General features: G+C 38.8%; 2 long non-coding RNA genes across 3 annotated transcripts in view; both read right to left on the bottom strand.

Annotated features, from left to right (window-relative positions):
- LOC112644788 (uncharacterized) overlaps positions 1 to 27,315 on the bottom strand; it is a 62,972-nt gene that overhangs the window by 9,378 nt on the left and 26,279 nt on the right. Inside the window, exon 5 of the long non-coding RNA XR_003126754.3 lies at positions 24,124 to 24,357. This is a non-coding gene — a long non-coding RNA (uncharacterized LOC112644788). The remainder of the gene's footprint in view (positions 1 to 24,123; positions 24,358 to 27,315) is intronic.
- LOC112644787 (uncharacterized) lies at positions 4,765 to 6,020 on the bottom strand. Of its 2 annotated transcripts, none has more exons than XR_003126752.3 (3): positions 5,759 to 6,020; positions 5,587 to 5,645; positions 4,765 to 4,890 (listed from the first exon to the last, which is right to left on the bottom strand). It is a non-coding gene; the product is annotated as an uncharacterized LOC112644787 (long non-coding RNA). The 2 variants fall into 2 exon arrangements; XR_003126753.3 differs by having other exon boundaries at positions 5,880 to 6,020.

Genomic DNA, 27,315 nt, shown 5'->3' with positions numbered 1-27,315 from the left:
TCATCAGTAGTATTCCTGGCTCTTATGTACCTGGAAGAATAGAGGTTATGAGAGATGCTGTACTTCCTTTTTCTGATCTTGCTACGCTAATAGAAGAAATTAGATTCTCAAAAAAAAGGTTTGGGCAAAAGGAATAAGAGATGAAAAAATATGGCAAATTAAGAAAAAATGTTGGAACAAGAAGATAGAAAAATAAGACTGACAATATAAGAATATACCAGAAGATGGATTCTGGACTCTGGAGTTTGAATTTCAGCCCCATCTCTTGTTAGCTATGTGGCCTTTGGTAAGTTACTTAACTCTACTAGGTCTCAGTTTCTTCCTCTATGCCTATTTCAATCTTTAAAATGGTTATAAGGATAACCTTATAATGGCTATCTCATTAAAAAGTGTATAGTAAATGAGTTAGCTTAATATATGTAAAGTGTTCAGAACAGTGTCTGGAATATAATAAGTACCACACAAATCTAAACTCTTATTATTATATGAGGCAAGGTCAATGAAGAAAATTCTGATTCTTTTTTCTAAATATCATCTTGATTTCAGCTCAATGAGACTCCTTTTGGACTTCTGAACTACAGAACTGTGAGATGATGGATTAGTGTTGTTTTGAGTCACTGTGTGTATGTGATGATTTGTTACAACAGCCACAGAAAACCACTACATGTACTCTCCAGGGATAACCACTAGTATGTGTTTACATGCTCATTCATGCTTTTGTGTGTATGTAGTGTTTTGTGTAGCTAGATTTTTGAAGGTAGAGTTCTTTAAGGGACTACTTTGGAAACAGGAAAAGTGAGGAGAGAAGGAAAACAATGCAGGTAGAAGTTTAATTACTGGTCAAAAATGAAGCAGCCAGTGTCATAATAGTTGACATCCAAAGATGGCCTGGGTCAGCCACAGTCCGCATAGGGAAACACTGTAAATGGTACACACAGGCCAGGCCACAGGGCCCACCAAAGTAACGCAAGACACATACCAGAATCAATTACCAATAAATTGGATGAGTCTCAAAAAAGGTGCAGGAAGTGTGTGTTAATCTAGTTTTGCTAACGGAGAAAAGGACCTCTGTAAAAGGATGCTAGGAGATGGCTGAAGGACAAGGGTAAAAGTTTCAAAAGAGAAAATTAGGGAAATATATCATTAAAAGGTCTTTAGGATCACAGCTAAAATGACATGTCACTAAAGAAGCCTTTCTTGACCACTCTAAACAGGTCCTTGCTCTTTTATTTTCCTCAGTGATCCTTGATTATTTCCTTCCTGGCATCTAGCACAATCAAAGTAATATTTGTTTACTTCCCTCTTATTTCATGAGAACTGGGATGATGTCTGTTTTGTTCATCATTGGATATGTAGAGGTAACACACTGTGTCTGGCGCATACTAGAAATTCAACACACATGGTGTTTGCCAGATAAATGGATGAAAGGAAATCGACACACCTGTTCATATAATATAAAGAAATAAAGAAGATCTTTAGAAAGGAGTGGACTTGAGGATGAAGCATGAGCTCAGGGAATAGATGGATTCAGACAGCAGTGGTGACACATGATAAACCCATATAGCCCCCTGCTGGCCATAGGCAGTGAAGCACTAAGGGCCAATAGCAAACTTCTGACAAAGGCTGAGGAGGCAGGAAGGAAGACAGTTTTATGGGGTCTCTGAATTCTTTGAATAAAACTTCGTGAATTGAAGGATGAAAGGAAACATACACAACCACATTTGTGTGGACGAGGTTATTGAGCCAGCGGAAATGTGTAAGTCAGAGACATGTAAAGATCTAGAAGAGCTAATTAGAAGGATAGGACACATTCTTGAAAAAGAAGATTCTAGGGGTGCATGGGTGGCTCAGTGGTTGAGCGTCTACCTTTGGCTCAGGGCATGATCCCAGGGTCCTAGGATTGAGTCCCGCATCCAGCTCCCTGTGGGGAGCCTGTTTCTCCCTCTGCCTGTATCTCTGCCTCTCTCTCTCTCTCTCTCTGTCTCTCATGAATAAATAAATTAAATCTTAAAAAAAAAAAAGAAAGAGAGGATTCTAATAGGTGAAAGGAAAATAGTAAAAATGTGAGGATACTGCAGTTATAGGAAATGGCTGTCAGATACTTAAGGAAGTTTCTTGGTAATTGGAAGTATACAAATATTGTAGTTAAATAATTTTTTGGTATTGCAATTTACATATTTAAATACAAATCTGTAAAAGGTGTACCTAGAATAACTTCAAAAGCAAGATATAAATTTAAGCAATTTTTTTCTTTTAAATCCCAGCAGGAAAATAAATAAATAAATAAACAAATAAATAAATAAATAAATAAAACAATCAATCCCAGCAGGGAGGAAAATTGATCATTGATGTGAATGTCCCCTGGGGGAGATAAAGTGTCCTTGCTAGCTGAGCTAGCATGGGATTCTCACAGAAATACTCTAAGTGAAGCAACAAAATGTTCAGGACAGAAGTTGTTCTGTAGAAGCAAGATAGAGTAAAATAAAATACCAGTTGTCGCTGTATTGTTTGCATTCTCCCCTCCCGATCTTGCTTCTAATAATGTTTTCCTCTTTTTTTCTGTACCAACTTTTCTAACTTCATATTCAGTTCTTTCTCTGATGTAGTCCATAACTATTTAAGAAGGAGTTAATATTTATGAAGCTATTACAATAGTTCTTGGCAATAGTTAAGCAGCTATATAAATATTTGATAAATAAATGCATAATCCTAAAATATTTACCCTTCAGGTACAAATTTAGCCCTACATATGCTTTTCTTCATTATACTTGAAATAACATGGCTAACTGTATGAAGTGGAGCTGATGGTTTACAAAACAAGTGGAGAGAAGTATATCAAGAGGGTTGGTAAGCTTATCAGGGTTAACTGTCTCATTTTCTTGTAAAGATCTTCCTTAATCTATGCTCCTCCATCCCACTTCTCTCCCTCACCTCATGTGTCCAGAAAAAGTCTTAGCTAAACACAATGGAAATTTTATTCTGATATTCTTAAACACCATAGCTCTTGTTTTATTTTATTATATTATTATTATTATTATTATTATTATTATTATTATTATTTGCTCTTGTTTATCTATAAAAACAACCTCTTGGGCAGCACCGATGGCCCAGCGGTTTGGCACCGCCTTGGGCCTGGGTATGATACTGGAGTCCCAGGATTGAGTCCTTCGTCGGGCTCCCTGCATGGGGCCTGCTTCTCCCTCTGCCTGTCTCTCTCTCTCTGTCCGTCATGAATAAATAAATAAAATCTTTTAAAAAATAAATAAATAAATAAAAATAAATAAATAAAAACAACCTCTTCCGGGCAGCCCTGGTGGCTCAGCAATTGAGCGCCTGCCTTCAGCCCAGGGTGTGATCCTGGAGTCCCGGGATCGAGTCCCACGTCAGGCTCCCTGCATGGAACCTGCTTCTCCCTCTGCCTGCCTCTCTCTCTCTCTCTCTCTCTCTCTCTGTCTCTCAAGAATAAATAAATAAAATCTTAAAAAAAAAAAAAACACCTCTTCCCTTTTCTTAGTGGTGGATCACTTCTCCCTTTCCATTCTTAAAATAAACATGACAAATAAGTGTTTGCTATTACTGTCTCTATATTCATTCTATTGCTCTAGACAAACGGGACACAGATTGAAGAAAATGGAGGCCATACAACAATGCTTTGTCATCAGCAGATGAACCAAGACCAAATTCACGTCTCTTCATCGCCAGACCTGTGACTACATTACAATCCTGCTGGTTAGCCGTGGGAAATTTCCCCCTTCCCAGTTGGTGCTGTCTGAACTACATGTAGAACTCTGCAATGTGTGCCTCCTGCCTTGTGTTTCTTCTCTGTCCAAATGTGAGAGCAGGACTGAAGCGCGGGGAGAACCCAAAGCAGGCCTACCGTGCCTGCACCTGCTGGGCTTTCCTCCCAGCCCCCTGCTCCTCACGTTCACCTCTCCACCTCTGAAGATCCAGCACTCTTCTGTGCTAGCTCTTGCTGGCCCCTGGCCCCAGTTCTTACACAGTGTCTGGCTACAGGAGCGATGCAGGAAAGGGGCGAGTTAGGGAAGGGGAAGGAGCCACACAGGGGGCCAGGGTGGGTGGGTAATGAGGACCTGTGCCTGCGACTTGGAACGGCAGATGTTGCACCTCTGTGAACCACCATACCGACTACTGACTCCACTCTGGAGACCTAATATTCCAATATGCCTTACTTAGTGTAGGAAAGAGGATACTTCACATTTTTACAGAAAATGTTCAACTAGGGAAGAAATTGAGTTCATCAAATTAGGCAGGAGTAATTTGTCATAGAATAATTGGTAGTATAGATAAAGGGAGTTTATTTCTAAGATAATAGCAACAACGAAATACTAAGGACTGTATTTTGCTCCAAAGTGAAAGGAAATTCAGTGAAAAGAGCTTTTAGTTTACTGCTCTTATGAGAATTATTGTGGGTGGGTAAAGCAACCAGTTCATTCTTTTGCAAATTAATCACTAATTCTGCTTTTTTTTTTTTTTTTTTTTTAAAGAGAAGGAGAGTGGGAGCTGGATCCCAAGATGTATTCTAGCCTGAGCAGTTTTTCAGATGTTATTTAAATTCTCTGGGCCTCAGTCTTCTCATTCCTGAAATCAAGGGTTTAGTCTAGACCAAGGGTCACGGACTTTTTTCTGTAAAGGGCCAGATGGTAATTATTTTAGGCTCTGCGGTCTACACAGTCCTTGTCACAGCTCAACTCTGTTGCTATAGCATGAACACAGAATAAGAAAAAGAATGCACGTAGCTGTGTTCCAATATAACTTTATTTACAAAAGCAGGCAGTGGGCTGGATGTGGCCCGTGGGTTTCAGTTTTCTGACCCCAGATCCAGATCTCTCATTTCCCAAGTGTTCCCTGGAGATTTCTGGGGCTTCTTCTCTGAAGGAAAAAAGGAATAGGGAGCCTGGGCAAGTGGGGTTCTGTGGCTCTCACCTCCGTTTCATCAGGGAAGCTCTTTTTCACATTTACAAATAAGATTATTTTTAAAGCATCTTCAGTTAAAAAGCAAGTAAAGAAAACATCAGCTCTCTAAAGTTCCCTTGAAAATTGCATGCTTCTTAGTAGTGTCAGCCACTCTCATGCTTTGTACTGGCTGTTCCCACCCTGCCCTCTGAAGACCTGATGGCCCCCAGATTTCTCATTCTAGTTCAGAGTCCTCCCTGGATTAGATGCCCATATTTATTTTCCTTCTGGATAACTGTCTCTGTTGGAATGTTCCACAGGAAGCCCATAATCAATACATTCAAAACATAACTCATTATTTTCACCCCAAACCAGGCTTCATTTGAGTTAATGGCTCCAAATTCCCTCTGGTGACACAAACCAGAAACCTGAGACTTCTCCTCTCCTTTTCTCCACTGGAAATCAGTAACTAGTCTGACAGATTTTATCTTGTAATTACCTCTGCTTTAGTATCTGGATCTTACTTCGGACCTGCACTAGCTCTCACCGGGGCTATCATCCAATGAGAGAAAATGAGAGGCAGAAAGAAGGTGGGGAGCCAACTGGTTTTGGCCACTCTCTTTACCTGTGACAATGGTCTGTCTAAAGTACAGATCTGAGTAAGAAACTCACCTACTTAAAATTCTTCATTTGTTTCTACCCCACGTAAGAGAAAGCACACGTTATTCAACCTGAAATTAATACAAAGTCATCTGTAACTGACCACCACTGATGAGGTGGAACCACATGAAACCACCATTTCTGTAGGTTAAAATGGTTGACATAGCAATGTGTTATGGTTCACCTCAAACTCTGACCTACTGTCATTTCCTCACTCACACTTCACACGTAAGTGTGAATTCCTTTGCTGGAATGCACATGCCCATCTTCCTCACTGGCCTGATCAATTCATACACAAATCTCACATCCTAGTCCTGGTGACCATTTCCTCCAGATCTTCCAATTCCTCCAAATTGCCAACAGGTAAGAGGTTGCCTCTCTGTGTTCCCATAGCAACCTGTGCAAAGGCCTGAGAAAGCACTTAGGCATTGGGTTGAAAGGATCTGTTTGTGTTCCAGTGTTCCCCAGGAGACCTTCAGATCTTTGAGAGCATCTTTGTCTCCCCCTCTGCCTGGCATGGCACATTCCATTTGTTGAACTGAATGGAATGGAACAAAGGTAGCAAGTTTTTAGCAAAAATTGATCACTAATAAACTGATTTTGGATTTCAGAATTGTTTGAGTTTCAGAAGTCTCTGGGGATTTGAGCCTACCTAGTGTTTTCATATGCTAAAAAATGTGTTTGAGGCATGAAGCATTAATTAAATGAACAGGTAGCTTTGAGAACTGAATGATAGAATAAGCCAAAGGTCAGGACTTTTAGCCACAATATTTATATCAGAGTAAATGATTTGAGTAAAGGACTTCTGGAGTTCTATTGTGGGAGAAAAGCATTTTTATAATATGAATAATGCAAACTTTCATTTCCCAGGTCCCTGAATGTGCAAATTGCTTTTTTTCTGAATCTCCTCTCTATATGCCAGTTTGCATTGATGAAGATGAGATATTTCAGCCCCTCTCTCCTAAAAAAACAAAACACAACAAACAAACAAAAACATACCAAGAAGACTGTGGGCAGATAGTAATATTAGTTTAGATAAAAAAATAACTCACAATTGCAATTATAGCAACTCAGCTGTGGAACTCTATGCAGTGTGGGAACAGACATATATATGGGGCTGTTGGCAGAAGTAAACAAACTTATTCATGTCAGGATAGAATGTTCCCAAATAAAGCTCTCCTGCCTGGTGGAGAAGTAGGCAACAAACCAGCCAGCAGACACATCTGCTAATTGGTCACATAATTATGTGGAACTCCTAGAGGAGAGCCCTAGAAAAAGGTGATAATTCATCAGCATGTTCATTGTTAGGGCCGGGGCCTGCCATACTGTGGCTAGAAACAAGTGACAGCTCCACAAATTTGAAGAACTGCAGTGAAACAACAAAAAATAGCAGGCTTAAGCAAGGGGCAAATATTGAACACCTCTCCAAATACTGTGTCTGATAGGGGGCTCTCACAGATAAGACTTCACCGTGGCATCCTTCTCTTTTCTTGAAATGCCAATCCCAAGCATTAAGCCATCTTGCTCCTGTGTCAAGATCTGTGTCCGTAAGCATAGCACCAGGTGCAGCGAATAGTAAAGGTTTTTGCATACTTAAAATTCTTTTGCATAGGACGATAGGGAAATGAAGACCGGGAAGGGAGAAAGAGGCCTGGGTGCAGAAGCTCCAGGAGAACATTCAGGTTGCAACACATCCTGTGCTCAAGGAGGGCTTCATGCTCTGGATATGGAAGCTACATGTGTGGGGGATGTATACAGGACTTGAAGGCTCTTATCATGATCAGTGTAAAATCTAAATATAGTGCATGCTCTTTTTCTCCGCTTCTTCCTCTTCTTGCCTTCTTGTTTCAGAGTTGTGTGGCTCAGTGGAGGAAGCAAGTTGACCTTTCTAAACTCTGTTGTAAAGAGTCTGAATTTACTACCACATCTGGTTCCATATCCATGAGGAATTCATATATATCCCCATTTTTCCTTTGTCTTCATGTGAAGTTTCCTAAAGAGTGTCTGGTTTACCTCATATCTCCTTTTATGATTCTCATTCACCATTCTGGCAATGATCTCTAATAGCTTCTTCTAGACCTGAACCATAACCTTTTTTCTAGTTGTTTTTCATATGTTCTGTGCCTTTTCTAATAATAGTGATAGTGAGATGATGGAGTATGATAGTGTTGATGACATGTGTTTAGCCACTGTTTACTGAACATCTATTATATACTCCACAGTACTTTGAGAAATTTACATATGTCATTTACTCTCATTTACATATTATCTGATTTTTATTGTCTGTATAAGTCATTGTGTTAGGTATTATCATCTCCATCTTTTAAATGAATAAATGGTTGGTGAAAGTGAGCTTTGGTCACTTCCAGTTGTCATATAGTCAGTAACTAGCAAAGCTGCATTTGATTTCTGTTCTGTTTGACCTCAAAGATAAGCTCCATGTACTTTTGTTGTAAGTGGTTGTTTGTAGTTCTCCACTGTCCTTTTTTAGTTCCTCTTACTCCTGAGTTGGCTTTTCTTTCAAAGTATCCTACGTATTTCATTTAGTACCTTTTATGGCTATTTCCAAATTTGCCTTTCTATTCTAACTCTCATTTATGGCATGCCACTACCCTAGCATTCTTAGAGAATGTTCTCAATATTTTTTCAGAGCTTTATAGAAAGACATAGCATCTGATCATTTTTCTCAAACTTTCACTAATTGAGATGTTTTCCATTTTTCTGAAAGCCTATGTAATTTGTCCTGTTCCCTGAGTATATAATCTTTATGCCAAATTTCAATCTTTTCTATAATAATGTATTAGGGAAATGTAAATATTGTGTCTTTGAATTGTCCTTTTTTAAAAGATTTTATGTATTTATTTTAGAGAGAGAGAGGGAGTGAGCACAGGGAGAGAAGTAGAGCAGAGAGAGAGAGAGAGAGAGAGAGAGGATTCCAGCAAACTCTGCCCTGAGTGCAGAGCCCAATGTGGGACTCAATCCATGACACTGAGATATGACCTGAGCTGAAACCAAGAGTCAGACAGATGCTTAACTGACTGAGCCATCCAGGTGCCCCATGTCTTTGAATTTTCTTGAACTGACTTCCCCTATATCTTCTGAAGAAATTCATTTGATACTTCTGACTGCTTTGTTAAGGAAGTTTTCAAAATGTTGCTGCGTGTATATCAAGAGAAATAAAGAGCTACTATTCCTCCTCTGGCATCTAAAACATAATTTTCAATAAAATTCTGAAAAGTAGTCATTCTGGAGAGAGGAAATTCCTCTATCCTCACCTTTAGCATACCCAAAATCAGGCCTGGTGTACCTGTTCATAAAGATTTAATTAAGGCAAGTCCTGATCTGATAGAAATAAGAAAAAAAGAAAGACTTCCTTCTTCTACTGGAGATGGGCTATGAGAGAAGGAGGTAGATGCAGATGGTGACAGGGGAGGAAACACGCAGAGGAATCCTAGTTGCCTGAGCACGCTGGAAAAAGTGTACAAGGAGCTAAGGGAAGCCAGACTTGTAACCACTTCCAGTAAGATTCAGAGAGATGGTGGAAAGGCACCAGCAGGAGTGAGTTTAAGAGGTTATACCTTTTATCTGAAATAGTCAAACTCATAGAAGCACAAGGTAGAATGATTGTTTTCAGTGCTTAGGGAGAGGGGGAATGGGGAGTTGCTGTCCAAGAGATACAAAGTTACAGTTACACAAGATGAATAAGTTCCAGAGATCTGCTGTATAGCATGTATTTATAGTTAGCAATGTTGTATTATACTCTTAAAAATTTGCTAAGAGGGTAAGTCTTATATTATCTGTTCTTAACACAATAAGAAAAAGAGGTAACCCCTCAGTTTACACAGAGCATTCATGGGGAACGAACATGCCCAGGTGCTGACTGAGAGGAACACAGTGTTTCTTAGGGCATCTTTGGTCTGTAGAGCCTGGTATTGGAAAGAGGAGGCCTCTGAGAAGTGGGGAGATCAATGACCAAAGACCATGTGGTCATTGGTAGTGGAAGTATTTATCCAACAAGTCAAATAAGATTCATTTCATCTCATTAGTCACCAGTACAAGGAGCAGTTGACTAGCCACTCTGTGACAGAGCTTGGCAAGATCTAGAGGACTCTGCATGAATTCATGCCTTCTCCACCAGTCCTGTAACCAAGAGGTCACATGAGCCAGAGTTCTCAGGTATATATGAGGCCATCCTGAAAAGGATCAAGGAAAAGAAAAGATGTTTGAGAGACTAAGCAATTCTAATGATGAAACCACCTCAATCTCATTATAGAAAAAAAAAATGTAGGCACAAAAAGAAGGAAACAATACTCACAATCCTATTTATAGATGATAGCTTTTAACATCTTGCAGCAGATCCTTTAGGATGTAACTCACTAATCCATACCTCCCGATCTTTCTCTGTCCTTACTCTCTCTCTCTCTTTCTTTCTCATGGTTCTGCCATTTATTACTCCTATGACCTTGAGAATAATCATCATTTGTAAAGTGAAGGTAATAGTAATATTAATATCTACTTCATAGAATTGCTTTAGGATTAAATATGAAGTTGTATATGAATGTCAGTGCATAGTAAATATTAACACATTTTAGATGTTTAGTTGGTTTTTTTAAAAATGGGCATAAGATATATTTTTAAAGTAAGAATATATACTGGATATCTTTTTATATCAATACATAATTTTTCTATAACATCACTCTAAAGAGTTGAACAGTACTCAAGGATATGACCAGGCCAGAGTTGATTTAATCAATCCTCTATTGTTGGACATTTAGATTATTTCTGATTTCTCATTACTACAAATAGTTCTCATGCAAATATTCTTAGAGGTACATATCTGGGACAAATAAATTCTTAATTGTTTCTTTAGATTAAATTTCCAAAAGTGCAATTTCTTGGTTAAAGGAAAAGTTTTAAAACTTTGAATACATATTTCCAGATAGCTTTCCAGTAAGGCTGAACTCAAAATTAAGGTGCCTTTTAACAAATCAGCAAGAATATGTCCAACCACATATCCTTCTTCATCTTGACAATGTAACTACAATTCACAGCAAGATAAAATTCGCTGCGAATTAAAGTAACTCCACCTGGAACAACAGATCTGACATTTACATTTTCAGGTAGAGTTAAATCTGAGAGAAGAGGGAGGGAGGATTCTCAGTTTACCCCCATAGTCTTTGTGGCTGATGGCCAAATGTCAGACGCAACTATCACACCTGTCTTTTTTTTTTGAAAATCATTTTGTAAAGCCTCTTGTTTGAAAGATAACTGCATTTTAATTGACTAGCATTCTACATCATTATGTTACTTTACTATCTGAAAATGAAAAAGAAAAAAAAAAAACTATTACTCTAAAAACCCCTCCGGTCTTGAGTTTAGTTTTCACCCCCGCATGGATCATCATGGCTATGACTTCCTTAGGGATTACTCACAGGAGCAAGAGCAGTCGGCTTCATGCATGGGAAGACTGAAAGCCACTAATCTACAGAACTTAATTTAGAAACAACCTGCAAAAGATAGTTAGCGACTAATGAAGGTTAACTGAACCCTCCCTGGGGATGGTTCTCCTGGCTTAGATATAACTGTGCAAAGCCTTTCTTTCGCATCTGTTACACCCAGGAGGCCAGAGAAGGAAAGACGACCAACAAGAGACAAATAGAGTCAGCTCTTCTGCCTCATTCCTGCTGCCCTACTTAGGAAAGGAGTTCAGTTCAGCCTCAGAAACTAACACACACACTTTCTCAGCTGTACATGGTCATTCTTTCTAGATGAGAGCCCCATGGTACAGTAATTACCAGATTCAATTGCTTTAGTTGTCTTATGACAAACCCTAATGTGGGAACGCACTAAGCTATAAAATGACGATGATATCTTGCTCATTGGATTCAGATGTTTTAAAGAAATTGCTATATTAGATTTCTTTTGCAGTAGGAGTGGCTTGATATTATTGACATTCTTAAAATAATTAATTACTTCAATAAGTTCTTTTTATCTCCATTTTTTGGAGAAATAATTGGCATACATCATTGTATAAGTTTAAAGTATACAGCATGATAGTTTGACTTACAGATATTGGGAAATGATTACCACTGTAGACTCAGCTAACATCCATCTTTTATATAGATACAATAAAAAAGAAAAAAAGGAAAAACAATTCTTTTTGCGATGAGAACTCATAAGATTTACTGTCTCAACAACTCTCCTATATGTCATGCAGCTACAGTCATCATGCAGTACATTCCATCTGTAGCACTTACCCCTCTTACAACCCCCTCTTACACCCAGAAGTTTGTACCTTTAGACTACCTTCTGCACTCCCTACTTCCCACCTCTGGCAATCAACCACAGGTCTAATTTCTCTTTCTACCAGTTTTTTTTTTAATTATTCTATATGTAAGTGAGATCACATAGTATTTGTTTTTTCTCTGATTTATTTCCCTTAAGTGTAATACCTTCAAGTTTGTTGCAAGTGGTGGGATTTCCTTGTTTTTTTTTTTTTTATAGCTGAGTAATATTCCACTGCATAAATAAATCCCAACTTCTTTATCCATTCACCCATTGATGGACAATTAGGTTGTTTCCATGTCTTGGGTATCGTAAATAGTGCTGCTATGAACACGGGTTTGCAGATAGCTTTTCAAGTTAGTGTTTTCATTTTCTTTGGATATATTCCCAGAAGTGGAATTGCTGGATCATATGATAGTTCTATTTTTAATTTTTTGAGGCAACTTCATACTGTTTTCTATAGTTGCTATACCAATTTACAGTCCTACCAACAGGGGTTTCCTTTCCTCCACATCCATGCCAGGGTTTGTTATTTCTTATGTTTTTTGATGATAGCTTTTTTAAGTGTGAGGTGATATCTCTTTATGGTTTTAATTTGCATTTCCCTAATGATTGGTGATGTTGAGCATCTTTTCATATACTTGTTGGCCTATTGTATATCTTCTTATATATAGGAGACCTGAAATGTCTATTCAGGTCCTTTGCCCCCTTTTATTTTTTATTATTTTATTATTTGTTTATTCATTTATTTAGGAAGAGAGAGAGTGGGGAAGGGGCAGAGGAAGAGAGAGAGAGAGTGAGAGAGAGAGAATCTTAAACAGGCTCCATGCCAGCATGAAGCCCTGATGCAGGGCTTAATCTCACGACCCTAAATCATGACCTGGAATCAAGAGTCACAGTCCCAGGTGCCCCAGTCCATTTTTAAATTGAGTTACTTTTTTTTGCTATTGAGTTGTATGAGTTCTCTCTATGTTTTGAATATTAACCCCTTATCAGATATATAGCTTGCAAATATTTTTTCACACTCTGTAAGTTGTCTTCTCATTTTGTTAATGGCTTCTTTTGCTATGTAGGAGCTTTTTAACTTGATGTAGCCCCAGGTGTTTAATTTTGTTGCTTGTGCTTTAGGTGTTGTATCAAAAAATCATTATAAGACCCATGTCAAGGAGCTTTATTTCTATGTTTTTCTCTAGGAATTTCATGGTTTGAGGTCTTACATTTAAGTCTTTAATCCATTTTCAGTTAGTTCTTGTGATTGGTAAAAGATATGGGTCCAGTTTCATTCATTTACATGGAAATATGCAATTATCTCTGAACCATTTATTGAAAAGACTTTTCTCCATCAAGTATTCTTGGCTTCCTCATCAAATGTTAGTTGACCATATATGCTTGAGTTTCCTTCTGGCTCTCAGTTCTGTTCCGGTGGCTTATTTGTCTGTTTTTATGCCAGTACCATACTATTTTGATGACTGTGGTTTTATAGTATAGCTTGAAATCAGAAGATGATGCCTTGTGCCTCTATTTTTTTTTTTTTTTAAAGATTTCATTTATCTGAGAAAGAGAGAGAAAGAGCATGAGTGGTGGGGAGGGGCAGAGGGAGAAGCAAACTCCCCACTGAACAGGCAACCTGATGCGAGGCTCAATTCCGGGACCTTGGGATCAGGACCTGAACTGAAGGCAGGAGATGCCCCGACTTTGGGTCTTCTTTCTCAGGGTTGCTTTGTATTCAGGATCTTTTGTGGTTCCATGTACATTTTAGGATTGTTTGTCTACTTCTATAAAAAATGCCATTGAAATTCTAATAGAAATTACACTGAATATATAGATGGCTTTGGTAGTATTGATGTTTTAACAATATTGATTTTTTAATCCACTTATTTGTGACCTCAGTTTATTTCATCAATGTCTCATAGTTTTCAGGGTAGAGATCTTTCACTTCTTTAGTTAAATTTATTCCTAAGTATTTTATTGTTTTTGATGGTACTGTAAATGGGATTAACTTCTTTATTTCTTTTTCAGAAAATCTATTGTTAGAGTATAGAAACACTCCTGATTTTTCTATGTTAATTTTGTATCCTGAAGCTTCACTGAATTTATTAGCTAGATCTAACAGTTTTCTGGTGGAGTCTCTAAGATTTTCTCTATATAAAATCATGTCATCTGCAAATAGAGACAATTTTAATCTTCATTTCAAATTCTGATGCCTTTCATTTCTCTATCTTACCTGATTGCTCTAGCTAGAACTTATAGTACTATGTCAAATAGGAGTGGTGAGAGTGGGCACCCTTGTCTTGTTCCTGACCTTAGAGGAAACACTTTCAATTTTTCACCATTAAGTATGATGTTAACCATGGGCTTATCATATATGGCCTTTATTATGTGGAGATATGTTTTTTCCATGCCTCATTTGTTAAGAAATTTTTTTCATGAATGGATGTTGAATTTTGTCAAATGCTTTTTCTGTGTGTATTGAGATGATCATATGATTCTTTTCTTTCATTTTACTAATGTGATGTATTAGAATAATTTATTTGCATATGTTGAACTATGCTTGCTTGCAGGGATAAATCTCACTTGATCATGTATAATCCTTTTAATGTGCTGTTAAATTCAGTTTGTCAGTATTGTATTGAGAACTATGTTCATTGAGGATATTGTCCTATAGTTTTGTTATCTAGTGTATTTTTCTGATTTTGATATCTGGATAATGCTCGCTTTGTACAATGAATTTAGGAGTGCTCCCTCCTCTTTGATTAATTGTAAGCTTTTGAGAAGAACTGGGGTTAATTGTCCTTTCTTTATTTATTTTTGCATATTTTTTATTGGAGTTCGATTTGCCAACATATAGCATAATACCCAGTGCTCATCCCATCAAGTGCCCCCCTCAGTGCCCATCACCCAGTCACCCCATACCCCCACCCATCTCCCTTTCCACTACCCCTTGTTTGTTTCCCAGAGTTAGGAGTCTCTCATGTTTTGTCACCCTCACTGATATTTTCACTCATTTTCTCCCCTTTCCCTTCATTCCCTTTCACTAATTTTTACATTCCCCAAATGAAGGAGACCATATAATGTTTGTCCTTCTCCGATTGACTTACATCACTCAGCATAATACCCTCCAGGTCAATCCACATCAAAGCAAAAGGTGGGTATTTGTTGTTTCTAATGGCTGAGTAATATTCCATTGTATACATAGACCACATCTTCTTTATCCATTCATCTTTTGATGGACACCGAGGCTCCTTCCACAGTTTGGCTATTGTGGACATTGCTGCTATAAACATTGGGGTGCAGGTGTTCCAGTGTTTCACTGCATCTGTATCTTTGGGGTAAATCCCCAGCAGTGCAATTTCTGGGTCAGAGGGCAGATCTATTTTTAACTCTTTGAGGAACCTCCACACAGTTTTCCAGAGTGGCTGCACCAGTTCACATTCCCACCAACAGTGCAAGAGGGTTCTCCTTTCTCCACATCCTCTCTAACATTTGTGGTTTCCTGCCTTGTTAATTTTCCCCCATTCTCACCGGTGTGAGGTGGTATCTCATTGTGGTTTTGATTTGTATTTCCTTGATGGCCAGTGATGCAGAGCATTTTCTCATGTGCTTGTTGGCCACGTGTATGCCTTCTTTGGTGAAATTTCTGTTCATGTTTTTTGCCCATTTCATGATTGGATTGTTCGTTTCTTTGCTGTTGAGTTTAATAAGTTCTTTATGGATCTTGGAAACTAGCCCTTTATCTGATAGGTCATTTGCAAATATCTTCTCCCATTCTGTAGGTTGTCTTTTAGTTTTGTTGACTGTATCCTTTGCTGTGCAGAAGCTTTTTATCTTGATGCAGTCCCAATAATTCATTTTTTGCTTTTGTTTCTCTTGACTTCATGGATGTATCTTGCAAGAAGTTGCTGTGGCCAAGTTCAAAAAGGGTGTTGCCTGTGTTCTCCTCTAGGATTTTGATGGAATCTTGTTTCACATTTAGATCTTTCATCCATTTTGAGTTTATCTTTGTGTATCGTGCAAGAGAGTGGTCTAGTTTCATTCTTCTGCATGTGGATGTCCAATTTTCCCAGCACCATTTATTGAAGAGACTGTCTTTTGTCCAGTGGATAGTCTTTCCTCCTTTGTTGAATATTAGTTGACCATAAAGTTGAGGGTCCACTTCTGGGTTCTCTATTCTGTTCCATTGATCTATGTGTCTGTTTTTGTGCTAGTACCACACTGTCTTGATGACCACAGCTTTGTAGTACAACCTGAAATCTGGCATTGTGATGCCCCCAGCTGTGGTTTTCTTTTTCAATATTCCCTGGCTATTCGGGGTCTTTTCAGATTCCACACAAATCTTAAGATTATTTGTTCCAACTCTCTGAAGAAAGTCCATGGTATTTTCATAAGGATTACATTGAATGTGTAAATTGTTATGGGTAGCATAGATATTTTCACAATATTAATTCTTCCAATCCATGAGCATGGAATATTTTTCCATCTCTTTGTGTCTTCCTCAATTTCTTTCAGAAGTGTTCTATAGCTTTTAGGGTATAGATCCTTTACCTCTTTGGTTAGGTTTATTCCTAGATATCTTATACTTTTGGGTGCAATTGTAAATGGGACTAATTCCTTAATTTCTCTTTCTTCAGTCTCATTGTTAGTGTATAGAAATTCCACTGATTTCTGGGCATTAATTTTGTATCCTGCCATGCTGCCGAATTGCTGTATGAGTTCTAGCAATCTTGGGGTGGAGTCTTTAGGGTTTTCTATGTAGAGTATCATGTCATCGGTGAAGAGGGAGAGTTTGACTTCTTCTTTGCCAATTTGAATGCCTTTTATTTCTTTTTGTTGCCTGATTGCTGAGGCTAGGACTTCTAGTATTATGTTGAATAGCAGTGGCGAGAGTGTACATCCCTATCCCATTCCTGATCTTAGGGGAAAGCTCCCAGTGTGAAACCCTGCATCTTTTGATGGGATCATTTAGTCCATTCATGTTCAGAGTTACTATTGAAAGATATGAATTTGTGTTATCATAATACCTATTCAGTGTCTGTTTTTCTGGACTATTTCTTTGGACTTCCTCTTTCTTTTACAGAGTCTCCCTTAATATTTCTTGCAGAGCTGGTTTGGTGGTCTCATATTCTTTCAGGTTCTGCCTATCTTGGAAGCTATTTATCTCTCCTTCTATTCTGAATGAGAGCCTTGCTGGATAAAGTATTCTTGGCTGCAGGTTCTTCTCATGTAGGACCCTGAATATATCCTGCCAGCCCTTTCTGGCCTGCCAGGTCTCTGTGGAGAGGTCTGCTGTTAATCTAATACTTCTCACCATATAATTTTTTTTTCTCACCATATAATTTAGGCATGTCTTGTCTCTTGCTGATTTAAGGATTTTCTCTTTATCTTTGGAATTTCCAAGTTTTACTATTAAATGTCGAGGTGTTGAATAGTTTTTATTGATTTTTTGGGGGGACCTCTCTATCTCCTGGATCTGAATGCCTGTTTCCCTTCCCAAATTAGGGAAGTTCTCAGCTGTGATTTGTTCAAACGTGCTTTCTGGTCCTCTGTCCCTCTCAGCACCCTCTGGATCCCCAATTATACATAGATCTTTCCTTCTGAGGCTGTCATTTATTTCCCTTAACCTTTCTTCATGGTCTTTAATTGTTTTTTTCTTTTTTCCTCAGCTTCCTTCCTTGCAATCAACTTGTCTTCTATGTCACTCACTCTTTCCTCTACCTCATTAATCCTCATTGTTCGGACCTCCAGTTTGGATTGCATCTCATTTAATTGATTTTTAATTTCGGCCTGATTAGATCTAAATTGTGCAGTCATGAAGTCTCTTGAATCCTTTATGCTTTTTTCCAGAGCCACCAGTAGCTTTATAACTGTGCTTCTGAATTGGCTTTCTGACATTGAATTGTAATCCAAATTCTGTAACTCTGTGGCAGAGAGTACTGTTTCTGATTATTTCTTTTGTGGTGAGTTCTTCTTTCTAGTCATTTTGCTCAGTGCAGAGTGGCTGTATGAGCAGGCTCCATCAAGAATATCAACCACAACCTAAGTAAATTTCACCCTAGATTATTCTGCTGAGGTTAGAGACCAGAAATTGAAAACAAAGGTCAGAACAAAATAAAACAAAAGGACCACTAAAGTGAAAAACAAATTTTAAAACAAAGTAGTAAAAAATAAAAGGCCAGGAATCCTAAAGAAAAAAAGAGAACAAAAAGAAAAAGGAAAAAGAAAAAAAAAAGAGAATGAAAAAGGGGACTGGGAGATGGTGGTGGTGGTGAAGAAGTTGTAGTGGAGGGAGAATATAGTCTACCTGAGGGGTTCTAGAGGTTGATCCTGTTGTTTCTGAGTATATTAAGTCCTGTATATTAGAAATGCTCAGTCCCAAATTTATATAAACCAGAAATACTTGTAGAGGGCCCCAACATTGACCACCAAAACATAAATGAGATAAAAGAGGGGGGGCAGAATGGGAATGAAGAATCTCATAGAATGAACCAGCACGGTATACCACTTGTTCTATGCATACTGGTCATGTTTTAGAAGGTATTAATTTCTGCCATTGTAGAACAAAATGAGGCAGAGAAAACAAAAAACACAAAACAAAACAAAAAAAACCATATCTTGTATATCTCCAAATTAAGTTGAGTATGTTGAAGGAATCTAAAAGTGGAAAATATATCTGGGACCTGTAATTGTAGAAATATGAAAGTCAAAAAGGAAGAATCTTAAAAATGAAGGTGGTAAAATATTGTAGTTAAGGTGGGAAAAGAGAAAAAAACCTGGACATTTACAGTCTGATATAAAAATGAGTTGTACTGGAAAAAGGAAGAAAAAAAAAAAAAGGAGGGGTATCCTCTGGTTCTATATACTCTAAATCCCTCGACTTCCCCTAGAGCTTTCCAGCACTGCTCGGTCAAGAACTTGCTCTTCCCCCCTCTTTCCAGCTGGTCTTCTGAGGGAGGGGCCTCCTGTGCTGATTCTCAGGTGTGTGCACCTGGGGGAGCTGCCCCGCCCCCTGCCTGGTGCACGGCTCAGTGGGAGCTGTTTACCCCGTGAGGCCTCTGTTCCCTGGCACCCCGCTCCATCCAGGCAGAGGGTGACACCAGGAGGAACAACCCCACTGGCAGCGGCCAGCTCTCCAGCCCTGGAGTCAGCTCCCCCAGTAACTACCTGCAGTCTCCCAGTACTGGACTGCCCTAGATGCTCTGGGGGCGGAGGGTGCTGATCTGCACAGCTCTGGGCGCCCAGCGGCAGGAGAGTCCTCGCTGTCCTGTACCCTCCCCACCTCCACCTGTCCCGGGGGGAGCACAGGATCCCGGCTGTGCCCCTGGGAGCCCTGGGGCCCGGGGCCTGCGCTGCTGGAATCGTGCTCCCGGCCCGCGGCTCCCGAAGGCAGCAGGGCACAGCCCCCTCCGCCCGGAGCCCCCGCCTGACCCCCGGCTTCTCCCCGAGGCCCCGCCGGGCGCTCCAGCCCTTTCCCGAGCTCGGCCGCGGGGTGTGGGGCGCTCTCCCCCGGGCGCACCTCCTCTGTTAGTGACCCCGGGAGCCGGGAGGCCCCACCGCCCCTCCTGCGATCCTGCCCGAGTTCCCTGCTCAGCCCCTTTCCCTCCGGGAAGAATCCGGTGCAGATTTTTAAAGCTCCCGCCTCTCCGGGGCTGGGCTCTCCGGTCTGGAGGCTCTCCCCGCCGCCCGCCCCCCGCCTTAGCCCGGCTCCCCGCGGGGCCCCTCCCCCACTGGATTCTTTTTTATTTTTTTCCGCCTTCCTACCTTGTTAGAAGTGCAAACTCTTCTCCCTGTAGCGTTCCAGCTGTTCTCTCTTTAAATCTCAGGTCAAATTCGTAGGTTTTCAGGATGATTTGAAAGTTATCTAGGTAAGTTGGTGGGGACAGGTGAATTGAGGACCCTAATCCTCCACTACTGGCCCCCCCACCCCAACTCCTAATTCTTCTTTAAATATTTACTAAAATTCACCAAGAAGCTCTCTGGTCCTGGGCTTTTCTTCATTTGGAGATATTCGATTACTGATTCGATCTCCCAACTAGCAATTGGACTATTCAGATTTTCTATTTTTTTCTTATTAAGTCTTGTTAAGTTGTATATTTCTAAGAATTTTTCAAACTTTTTTTAAGTTTTGTTTGCTCGCATGTAGTTGTTCACTATAGCCTCTTATGGTCCTTTGAATTTCTTTGTCATCAGATGTAATATTTCCTTTTTCATTTGTTTTGTTGATTTGGATTCTTTCTCTTTTTCCCTTGGTTAGTCTATCTAAGGGTCATCAATTTTATTTATATTTTAAAAGAAACAACTTAGTTTGATTAATCTTTTCTATTGTATTTCCTTTCGGTACTTTATTTCTGATTTAATTTTTATTATTTTCTCCTGCTAACTTCAAGCTTAGTTTGTTTTCATTTTTCTAATTTCTTAAGGTATAGAGTTACATTGTTTATTTGGGATCCTTCTTGCTTCTAATGTAGGTGTTTATTGCTATGAACTTCCCACCTAGAACTGCTTTTGTTACATCCCACAATTCTGGTATGTTTTGTTTCCATTTTCACTTATCTCAAGAAACGTTTTTATTTCCCCTGGAATTTCTTTGCTCCATTGGTTGTTCAGAAGACTACTGTTTAATTTCCATGTGTTCACAAATTTTCCAGTTTTCTTCTTGCTGTTATTTCTACTTTTATGCCATTGTGGTCAGAGAAGATACTTGGTATGATTTCAGCCTTCTTGAATTTACTGACTTGTTTTATGGCTTAACATATGATCTATCCTAGAAAAGATTTCATGTGCATTTGAGAAGAATGTGTATTCTGCTGTTATTGGATAAAATATCCTATATAGGTCTGTTGGATTCATTTGGTCCACAGTGCTGCTTAAATTCACTGTTTCATTATTGTTTCTCTGGATGATCTACCCACTGTTAAAAGTTAAGTAGTAAAATCCTCCACAATTGCTGTATTGCTATTTATCTCCTTTTACTTTCATTCATTATTGCTTTACATATGTAGGTACTCCAATATTGGGTGCATATATGTTTATAATTATTATATCCTCTGATCCTTTATTCATTACATAATGATTTTCTTTGTCTCCTTTTACCATTTTCAGTTTAAAGTCTACTTTGTCTGAAATAAGTATAGCTTTTTAGGGGTTGCCATTTGTTCAAAATGTCTTTCCATCCCTTCTCTCTCAGTCTATATGTGTCTTTCAGGCTAAAATGAGTATCTTATAAACAGCATATTGTGTCTTTATTTTTTTTAAATCCATTCAGCCATTCTATGTCTTTTAGACACTTTCTATTAGAGACTTTGATCCTTTTATGTTTAAAGTAATTATTGATAGGTAAGGACTTACTATTGCCATTTTGTTAATTGTTTTTTGGTTGTTTTGTAGATTCATTGTTCCTTGTTTCTTATCCTGCGGTCTTTTCTTGTGTATTTTGATGTTTTTTGGTATAAGTCTGCTTTGACTTCTTTATTGTGTTCTTTTGTATAATTACTATAGAATTTTCCTTTGTGGTCACTATGAGTCTTAAATAAAATATCTTATTTTTTACTTCTTCCCCTTACATTTTAGATTATTATTGTCATAAATTCACATTTTTTATATTGTGATACTAATAGAAGATTATTATAGTTGTGGTTATTTATACTACATTCATTTTTTAACTTTTAAACTAGAGTAATAGTGAATTATGCACCACTGTTGCCATATTGCTGAATTCTACAATGACTATATTTTTACCATTACCACTAATATTTACACTACTCTTTATGCTTTTTTGGTGTTAATTAGCATTCTTTTACTTCCCCTCAAAGAGCTTCCTTTAGTATTTTCTGCAAAGCAGCTCTGTGATAATGAACTCCCTCACCTTATATTTGGACAAATTTTTATCCCTCCTTCATTTTTGAAGGACAACTTTCCCAAGTACAGACTTCTTGGTTGACAATTAATTTCTTTCAATATTTTAAATATGTCATCCCCTTCTTTCCTGCCCTGAAAAGTTTCTGTTGAGAAATTTGTGGCTATGGGGATTCCATTGTATGTAACTTCTCTCTCTTCTCTTTCTGCTCTTAAAAATTTTTATCTTTAACTTTTGACAATTTAATTATAATAAGTATAGTGAATCTGGATGTTCATTTTTCTCCCCAAGTTCAGGAAGGTTTCCTTTTTAGTTCTCCTTCTGAAATTCTCATAGTGCAAATATTGTTTCTTTTCATTTTGTCCCATAGGCTTTCTTTACTTTTTAAAAAGTTCTTTTTCTTTTTGCTCCTCTGGGTAATTTCCCATGTCCTATATTCCAGGTCACTGATTGTACTTTTGACATTCTCTATTAAAATCTTTAGTTCAATTGTTGAATTATTCAACCCCAGGATTTCCGTGGAAAATTTTATTTGTTTGTTTGTTTTTTGGTGGTTGCTCTTTCCTTGTAAAACTTCTCATTATGTTCATGCATTGTTTTCCTAATTTTGCGTAGTCATTTGTGTTTTCTTGTAGTTCACTAAAATTCCTTGAAAGGATTGTTCTGAATTCTGTGACTGGGGTGGTTTGTAGGATCTCCATTTCTTTAAAGTGAGTTATTAGAACTTTGTAAGTTCCCTTCGTGGTGTCATATGTACCTGATTTTTTTGTGATCCTTGATTCTTTATGTTGGTATCACTGTATTTGGGTAACTAGGCACTTCTTCCAGAGAAAGTTCTTCCTTAGTCAACACAGTTTGGGTTTCTGGGGGTATGTGCTGATAATGCCTTTGGGAGCTACTATTATGGTCTATTTTGGGGTGAGGCAACTATCTGAGCTCTGAGATGGAGATGGGGATATCTGCCACTGACTGAGAATAGTTGGATAGGACTACTGGCTTGATTCCCTCCCCATGTGAGTCTGTAGGATAGACTCAGCAGTTGTCTGGATTCTCTGTTCAGGCTCAGATGGTTGAGACTGAGTACTATATTCAGTTATAGATGGGGCTATAAATTAGCTTTCTTGCCCTGAGAGAGCAGCTAGTGTTCAGGATCTGTGCAACTCATTGTTTGGGGACTTAAATCTGGCCAGAGTGTGCACTGAATTCCTTGGTCAGATGAGGTCACTAGTTTTGCTCTGCAGATGGGGAAGCCATGGGCTGTGCTCTGGTGTTTAATTGCCACCATGCATAGGACTGTTGAATGGGCTATACAGCTTCCTGTGTGCTATAATTAGAGACCTTGATTGGACAGGCTGAAGGCTGTATTCAATGATGAATGGGGATATGAATTAGATTTTCTGTTCAGGCGCATTAGGAGAAATAACTCTAAAGCTGGTAAAGTTCATTGTTGTTGTCTTAAGCCAACCCATATTCCAAGTGCCCTGACTAAAGAAGGTCCTGGCTTTGCTCTGCAATGTATCAGCTTCACCTACCCCCCTCTTAGCTCCAGGGCTACTGGGTTGCACTGCTTCCTGGAGATGTCTCCAACCCTTCTGATTGAGTGGGGCAGGAAGACACTCTCCACAGTGGTGGGAGCTATTTCTTAGCTCCCTTGCCTGGGCAAGAGAAGGAGAGGACACTCTGGGTTACTCTCAATTTCCCAAGGAGGTTCTCCAGTTGGCAGGGGCCAGGAACTACCTTCACCCTTGGATATGAATTAAACCCCCTGCTTGTGCATACCACAGAAACTCTACCCCTGGTACTGGCTTTGCTCTGGGAACAATCAGCTTTGCCCACCACCTCAACTTGAGCAGGGCTGTGCCATACTGCTTCCAGGATTTTTCACCAGTCCTTCTGGTCATATGGGGCTAGAAGACATTCTCCACAGTGGGTGGAGCTGTGATTCAGCTCCTTGCCAGGGTGTGGGTCCACTAGGCCATAGGGCTGGCAAAACTCCTCATTTGAGAATCCCAACCAGGCACATCTGTTCCCTACCAAGTTCTAGGTGAGAGTGCACCCCTGACTTGGTTCTGTATATGGGCAAAAACAATTATTAGGATTACTACTTGGGCACTGCAGGTATGAACTCAGTCTGCCAAGACCCATATGGTGGCTGTTGCAGGTCCCTCCCTCCTCCTTCACTACAGTCAGATTCTCAGTGATTGAGCCCTGCAGATTCCTCTGCAATGCCTGTGGTGTGAGATCAGAGTAGGGCTCCTAAAAAGTGAACCACAATGCTGGAGTGGGGCTGATTGTTCCCACTGGATCCTCTTTTCCTGCTGGAGGAATGAGAAGTTTAAGGGAGATCTCTGTGCATGGTGCTGCACTTGTCCAGGGTAGAGGCAATGCAGTCTCTGTGTAGACACTTCTCTTACCTTTCTAATGCAGTCTGTCTTGGTCTCTGTGGTTCAAGGAGGGCTTGAGCCTCATCACCATGTTCTAGGATTCTTTCAGTGGCATCTTAATCTTGAATAGTTGTTAGTTGTTCTTCTTGTGATGGAGAACAAAGTCAAGAACAAACTAAGTCTCCACTTGGTCAACGCATTCTTGATAAATTTCTATGATAGGCCAAACAATGCAAATATCTTTCTCTCAAAAGATCTCAGAGTCTGAAATAAGAGATAAAATGTAAGCAAATAACTGAAATACAAGATAGAGAATGATGTTGACACAAGAAATGCATAAATAAATGCATAAATTATTTTAAGTATTATAAGTTAAGTATTATTAATTAAGTATTATAAGTATCATAGTATTTCAGAGAAAAGTCAGATGATATTTAATAGAGTGAAATCAAGAAGAGTTTTCTGGAGGACAAGATATTCCAAGCAGGTATGGACCTGCTGAGATAAAGGCAAAGCTATGCAGGTGGGGGAGAATGGGCAAAGTTATCCTGGGAACTGCTAGCTATTGTTTTTGATTAACATAAGAGATGGGGAGATGTGGGAGAGATGCAGTTAGGAGGGTATGGAAGCCAAATCATGGATACATAGAATATCAACATTATGGGGATCTTCAATTTGGGATTGCTCATTAAATTCCTCATTCAGTATCTGAGGAAAATGAGGCCCAGAGAGGTAAAGTGGCCTGCCCAAGGTCACATAGATAGCTAAGGAAAAAAATAAAATAAGCAGTAGAATTGTGAGTTTTAAATATCCCAGACTATAATCAAAATGTAGTTAAATTTAACATAAGATAAAATTTTAAAATATCCTCACCATGGCATATGTACACAAATCTGGAGTATACCTAAGAGTGAAATGGCTGAGTCAAAGGATATTTATATGATGCAGAAGTTGAGCATTAGTCAATGCTGCCAGTTTACCAAGGTGGTTGTACCAATTTACACTTCCATCAGCAGTTTTGTACAACCTTACCAACACTTTGGATTGTCTGTTACATGTTAGCCTTTCTGATAAGCCTGTAGTATATCTCATGTATTTGGTTTGCACCTCCTGATGACTCATGAACTTGAGCACCTTTTTGTATGTTTATTAGCTATTCGTATATCCTTTTTTTTTTTTTTTTTGGTGAAATGCCAGTTCAAATTTTTGCTTAATTAAAAAAATATGATGCTTAAAAGTTATACTACAGAATTCAAAGTCACTTCAACAACGTAAGTCATTAAAGGCAATTTAAGTTTTATTAGCATATCCAGGACACACATGCCCAACAAAGATGGTACAGGAAGCTAGAGAGTGCAGTCTGGTTGGTCCCAAGCCAAGTTGTTTAATAAGCACAACTTGCCTTTGTATCCTTTCACCTCCTCTATTGGATTTCCCCCCTTCCAACTTCTCTGTGGTAACATAGCCCCACTGACACCTCTTCCCCATTTCTCCAACCTTATTCTATATCCTGGATGGGAGAGTGCATTGGAAAGCACCACTCTTAGGTTTCCCTTTGTACTTTGTGTATATCAATACTTTCATGAGTTTTTAACATGCAAAAGTAGCCTTGAAAAGAGCTGAGTTTGAGAGTGAGGACAAAAGAGAGTTTAATTGAATTGTGAGAAAAATCCATTGGAGCAGGAAAGGATTTAGCCCTTGAAGGAGTATTTAAAGATTTTTTTAAATTTATTTATTCATGAGAGACACAGAGACAGAGAGAGAGAGAGAGAGCCAGAGACACAGGCAGAAGGAGAAACAGGCTCCACACAGGAAGACTGACATGGGACTTGATACTGGGTCTCCAGGATCATGCCCTGGACTAAACCGCTGAGCCACCCAGGCTGCCCTGAAGGAGTATTTAAAGAGGAGAAATGAGAGGGGGATTCAGAATCCAGCAGGGTGATGTGATCACTGAGAAATTCCCAGTGGAGGGTGTTAAATGATTTTGTAAATTAAATTCTTTGAAATTTTAGTCATCTAGAAAAATACATTTATATGGTTCATAAATCAAAATATATTCAATGAAATGTCTTACTTAGTCCAACTTTTGTCCTTATCTACCCCATTCCACTCTCTCTCACTTACAGGAAGTTTCTTTTTTAGTTTTTAGGGTATCTTTCCAGTATTTCCAATACAAACCAACCTTAATTTATGTTTTAATTTTCTAACTTCCAAAAATATTTTAATGGCAGTGTCTAATATTCACTTGAAATTATTTGAGATATGAGGCAAATCTTCAAAATTTAGCAAAATCTGCCTCACACAACACTTTTTTTAAAAAAGATTTCTTTATTTTAGAGAGAGAGAGAGAAAGCAAGTGAGCATGAGTGGGAGAAGGAGCAGAGGGAGAGAATCTTCAAGCAGACTCCTTGTTGAATGTGGAGCCTGAAGGGGACTTGATCTTCTGACCAATGAGATCATGATCAGAGCTGAAATCAAGAGTCGGATGCTTAACCCACTGAACTATCTAGGTGCCCCACAACAGTCTTGTTTATATGTGTGGTTCTATGTGTATCACGGAACAGGATTTGAGTTTCTTATCTGGGCTAACATGATGTGGAACAGTACTGTGTAGAATGGAGAGAGAATCCATACACTGAATTAATTCATCAGGGGAAAAATGAAGCCAGAGGTGATTATGAGAACATAAACCCACCAGGAACTGATATAAATATTGGGAAGGGTGTTGGGTTTTCCACAGAATGTGTAGTGGTGGTTGAAGCCTATCGTATTTAGGCTTTAAAGGACAGAGTGGATTCAAATGATACCTGAATTACATATTATTGCCTTCAACTATGAAAAAATCCTTAATTATTAACCATTATTCTGGAACTTGATGATAAAACATCTCATTGCTAAGCTGAGAAGCTGATATTTTCTAAAGGCAAATGAGTAGTCATTGAAGGTTTTTAACAGGGGAATGACACAATCAGAATTATATTACTACAAGTTTAATTTGGCAGCCCCCAAATTAATAACGCTATTCCTAGATTTGGGAATCCCATTGAAAGTATATTGGTTACCTGTTGATGCATAATAAAGCATCACAAAATTTACAGCTTAAAACAACAAGCATTCATTAACTTAGTTTCTGTAGATCAGAAATCTGGGTGTAGACATAGCAGGATTCAACTCATCACTGGCCATTAGACTGGGAACCCCAGTCCTTCCAAGGTCATT

Source organism: Canis lupus, chromosome 32, assembly GCF_003254725.2.
Source record: "Canis lupus dingo isolate Sandy chromosome 32, ASM325472v2, whole genome shotgun sequence".
Taxonomy (NCBI): domain Eukaryota; kingdom Metazoa; phylum Chordata; class Mammalia; order Carnivora; family Canidae; genus Canis; species Canis lupus.
Note: the sequence above shows the minus strand (reverse complement) of the source record. Positions and strands in the feature narration are given on the sequence as shown.